Below are 5,854 nucleotides of genomic sequence, written 5' to 3'. Positions count from 1 at the left end.
TGTTTAATGTTAACAATAATTTTTGATGCAATGAATAGGTTTTACTGCTATATTTTGTGAGAGGTTGTTCTACAAAGGTTTTTTACATAGGTTTTACTGTTATATTTTGTGTAGTTGTAACAATGAATAGAGTGAGTCGAAAATGCATAGATGCAATTATTGGAAGCAATTACATTTTAAAAAAAAAAATTATTGAAAGCAATTATCAGGACATCTATTTTTTGGCTGATGTTTTTTTACAGAGGTTTTACTATTATATTTTGTGTAGCTGTAACAATGAATCGAGTGAGTAAAAAATGCATAGATGCAATTATTGGAAGCAATTACATTTCAAAAAAAAATTTGTTGAAAGCAATTATCAGGACATCTATTTTGTGGCTGATCAGGATCCCTATATTCATAAAAATTTCTGGTTTTGTGGACATCGTCTCCGATACTTCTGTCAATTTCAACAATTATTTCTTTATTTAATAATGATTGTATGTGTTTCTGGTTATTTGGCCTCTATAAATTCAACAATTATTTCTTTATTTAATAACGATTGCATGTGTTTTTGGTTATTTGGCCTTGATTTTGTTTATTCTTGTTTAGAAAGACTGCAACTTTTGCTTATTAAGTGTCTAAAATTGATAGAATTACCCTTTTACTGATTAAGTGTCTGAAACTGGTGATTACCCTGCATGAGAGCTTTGTCCTTTGGATTCAATAGTAGTGTTCTGTAGATTGAAGTAATAGTGTTGAACCTCGTTATCTTTTATGCAATAGTGAACATGGATGAAAAAATGTTTTTGTGTATATATGGAGGTGAACTTAGCAATAACTTTGATGGTAGTATGGAGTATGTTGGGGGTGATTCATGTACTTTTTCAATTCATCGACAAACAAAGTTGGATGAGATAAAGGAAGATGTAGCAAATCAATTCTTCATAGAATCATCTAGAGTGTCACTTAAGTACATCTTCCCGAGCAACAAGAGATGCCTTGTTACCTTATTTAATGATCGTGATGCAGAAATGATGTTATTTGTACATGAAGGTTGCAATGAGTTATAAATCTATGTTTTCGATGGATGTGAACACATGAGTGGTGTTTCTGTGGTGAATGGTAACACAACGTACGTTGACCTATAAATTTTATCCAATCAACCTTTGTTTTATATAGAAGTTATCAAAATCCTTATTCATATTATGCATGTTGCCCATACATAAAGCATCATCATTATGCGTAATGCATCATCATCTCTTTCATGTGTAATGTTATGAATCAAACACATGCTTGCTGTTGATTTGGAGATTTACAAATAAATGTATGTGTAATGTTATTAATTAAATAAATGTATGTGTAATACAGCATCATCTCTTTCATGTGTGGAGATTTGCTACTGCTTTGAATTGTCTCTCTCTAGAGGAACACGGGCCATGTGGTTTTTGTAAGGAATGCACAACTTTTGCATCAAGAAGGTGTGAAGATGTTAAAGAAATAGATGCAGCCAAATTTAACAATATAAATAGGCTCAAAGGTCTTCTTAAGCATGCTTCTAGTTCTCCTGTTTTGACACAGTTCAAGGTTTACATTGTTGATGAGTGCCACTTTCTTAAAGGTGAACCTTGGGCTGTTCTTTTGACTTATAAATTGTAGGTAATTACTGTGACTAGTCTAAGAAATATACTTACTATTCCTTTCTAGTTATCTTGTGCTTTTGGCTATCATGAATTCTCCTTTAAGAAAATGCTTTATACTTTGGATATGCTTATGAAACCCTTCTTCATCATTCAAAACATAACATACACGGTCCTGCATCACATAGAGCATAACATATATGGGGTTCTTTTATGTTATTCGGTGAAAATTTTAGTACCCCGAATATGGGTTTTGCAACTTTACTTGTTACTGATTGTCATTAGGTGATATCCAATGTATGTGTTGATTTTCAGTCGCAAACAAATGCATGCTGCTGATTTTCACTTGTGTTCATTATATGTAATGCACCTTCATCTCTTTCATATGTAAGGTTATGGAGCAAGCAAATGCTTGCTATTGATTTGGACATTTAGAAACAAATATTGATTTTTAGTTTCAAACAGATGTATGTTGCTGATTTTTTAATTAAGTTCATCTCTTTCATATGTAGAGCTTGTCAAGCACAAAATTGATGAGTCAAGCACAAAATCGAGGAGTTGGAGCCCGTTGCGAAGGGACGAGGCCTAGCTGTGTTTTTTAACTTCAGACACGCTTGAGCTGGCGATGATAGTCAACTAAAGGAGCATTTTGTGAAATGGAAGTGAGGGTCAATCTGTAAAACGTTTTGGCCCCTGGTGGGTATTTATACATGGCATCCATTTATAGGGTTGGTTATGTTTTGTAGAGCATTTTTTGGGCCTTCTTTTGTGAGATCACAAGTTTTGATCAAGTTTTAGTCACTGAGTTGCAAATGATTGCTTGTATTGGAACTCGGCTCAAAATCCTTGTAATGACAGTAACATTCAACGGCTTGGAATGTACATTATTGTAGATATATCTCATGCATATGTAGCTATTATTACAGTTGTGATTGAAGTAAGCATATGTAGCTATTAGCCTATTACTACATTTGTGACTGAAGTAAGAGAGCGATGGAAAAAGTTCGACTATGTGTTTTTCTTGGTGCAACATTCAAAAAAGTTACAATTTTTATAAATTGTAAGTATTTTGAGTGAGAGAGAGAGAGAGAAAGAGTTTTTTGGTGCACCATTAAAAAAAGGTATAGTTCTTGTCAAGTATTAAGAGAGAGAGAGAGAGAGAGAGATATTACAGTGGATGGTTAGAAAATGAACATGGCACTTGATTTTATTGAGTATATCTAATTTTAACTTTAATAGTATATCAAATAATTTTTTCAAAATTTGGTTCAGTTTTGTAGCTCTACAGAATTTGGTAGTTAGGAACCTTTTAAATCCCCACACCTAATAAGAAGTTTTGGGATAGCATGACTTGAATTTCTAAAACTACATTGAAATCACCATATTAATCCTTCATTACCAGTTGGTCTATACATCAAAGCACCAATCTACCCACCCTCAAATTCAACTCGTCAATAATTCGATTGTACCATCTGGATCATAATTATTGAGATCCCCATTCACAACCATGATGAAAATTAAAACTTTATCCCCTTAGGACATTCCTTTTCTACCTGCAGGACTTTTCTTTTTGACCTACAACACCAATGAAAAATTAACAAAATCACTAACATAAAAGAAATTGAGTAGGCACATTGAGCAGGCACAACAACGTCAAAAAGGAAAAAAGGAGACAAAAGTAATTGTGAATATTTCATGAAAGCAATACAATAACACCAAAAAAAGAACAAACATGAAAGATGTAACTTAGCATTCTTTGGGCATAATTGAGTTTTTTGGCTACTGATCATGAAATTAAATAATAGAAAAGAGCATTAGATTTTCATTATCTCTTTACAATACAGAGTATCACTGAACCTTGTTCTTCATGGAATGGTAATTTAATGCCCCACGACATTGTCTGCCACTTGCAAAAGTATGTGTCTGCGCAACATAGCTCTACCACTCCATTCGAACTATAGGTATTGTTCGATCAGCTTGATGTGCATGACTTTGTTAACCTGATTCTATAATTCTCAGATGACTTATACATAGTACTATTTGATCATTCAATTAACAAATTGTTTGATTTCTTCCCTACTCATTTCTTCTAAATTTAAATCATTTGAACCATATCATTGGTTCCTCCACTCTTGTTACAAATGTAGCATGCACCAGAATTTCTCCTTGTCGCTATGTTTGGTATGCAACATGATATGTTGTCCATCAAACCACTTCATTAAAAAAAAGGTTTTCTTGTTTTTTAACAGTTATTCAAATTCTTAGCCAAACATAACCTTCTAGCTACACAATTCATCTTCAAAACTTTACAATGACCCAGCTGATAAACCAACCCATAAGGTCAATAAATCAAAAGACTCTATTGGCTCTGTAAAGCTTCCTCAGCCTATATCAAAATACTACAATAAAAGCCAACTTATCTCCTCAGCCTGTATCAAAATACTACAATAAAAGCCAATTTAACAAACTACCAGGACAATCGTTCCAAAATAAAAAACAGAAACAACCATAAACAATCAATAACGAAATGGAAAAGTATCACATCCACGTCATATGGACAAGTGGAAGGGTAAACAAGCACCCTTTCAATGTCTGAGAGATACAGCGAGAAAGAGAGAGGGAGAAACCAAGTATCTGATGAAAAACCCTAAAAATCTCGAGATAGAGATTGTAAGAAACTGAGAAAATGCCCCAAAAAATCGAGATGGGAAGAGATAGAGAGAAACTCAGAAAGATCCCAAAAACAAAACAAAAAAAAGAGATAGAGATAAAAATAAACTAATAAAAAACCCTAAAAATCTCAAAATAGAGATAGAGAAAAAAAAAAAACTGAGAGAATGCCCAAAAAATAGAGATAGGATGAGATATAGAGAAACTGATAAAGATCCCAAAAACAAACAAACAAAAAAAATAGAGATAGAAATAAGCGAATGAAAAACCCTAAAAATCTCGAGATAGAGATAGAAGAAGAATCTAAGAAAAAAGCCCTGAAAAAATTCGAGATAGAGAGAGAGAGGGAAAATACAAAAAGACCCTAAAAAAATCGATATAGAGAGAGAGAGAGAGAGAGAGAGCATACCTGGTATAATGCTTCTGAGTTCCAGATCACAAGAGCTGCCTCTGAGGTTCTAAGAGTGAGCTTCCTCTGGTTTTCGCAAGAGAGAGAAAGAGCTGCGTCTGGTTTCGCTAAAGAGAGATAAGTGGTAATGTAAGAGAGAGGGTTGTTCGAAATAATGAGTTAATGGAGAGGGTAATGAGTTAACGGAGAGGAGAAGTTTGGTTATAGTGTCATTTCGTGTTTATTTGGCCCAAATTTTTAAGGTCAAAAGGGTCTAGGGGGTTGTAAGATAGAAAAGATATAGTCTTTTGGCTTACAAGTAATATTTTGGATTCTTGGGTCTGATGAGATATAGAAGTTAATAATAGGGGATAAGAGGATATTTTCCCAAATATATTTACAATGGTATAGTAATTCACAATGCCATTACATATGGACTCGTCACAAATCTTCATTTTGACAAGCATGAATTAGTTCCCACTGGGAAAAAAAATAGAATCGACATTATAGATAAAAAGAGTCTGTATAAGTCACACTTAGAATCAAAAAAAAAAATTACAATAATATTGTCATCCATAATGCCACTACAAGTACATTTGGCACAAAAAATATTTATAATGATATAGTCATTCACAATGCCACGAATAATATTTACAATGATATAGTGGGCACAATCCCAACTCAAATAAAATGATCACAAATAGTCATACATCTCAATTACAAAAATACAAGATAATATAATAAAAAATACAAGCTCCAAATATGCATACAACTCAATTTTCAAGAATATATATACAATTTATGTATCAACATACATTTTTTTGCATTAAAAATTTAATAATAAAATTGAAAAGTGCAAAATAATATAATTATCATACATGCCACGATTTTTTTACAATGATATTCATACAGTTCATACCAAGAATATACATACATGCCACAAATAATATTTACAATGATATAGTCATTCAAGATGATATAATGATAAAATATTTATCAATCATATTCATAAATTTTATGCATTAAAATTAAAAAATACGGTTTTGCATTAAAAATTTAACCACATGTATTTTGTTGCATCAATAATCTATCACGTACAATCTTTTGCAATACAAATTTAACAATAAAATTTAAAACACAGTTTAATTCCTCATGATAATCAAAACATGGTCACAAT

Source organism: Amborella trichopoda, chromosome 10, assembly GCF_054954075.1.
Source record: "Amborella trichopoda isolate Santa Cruz 75 chromosome 10, AtrichopodaSantaCruz75HAP2 v2.0, whole genome shotgun sequence".
In the NCBI taxonomy this organism is placed as follows: domain Eukaryota; kingdom Viridiplantae; phylum Streptophyta; class Magnoliopsida; order Amborellales; family Amborellaceae; genus Amborella; species Amborella trichopoda.
Note: the sequence above shows the minus strand (reverse complement) of the source record.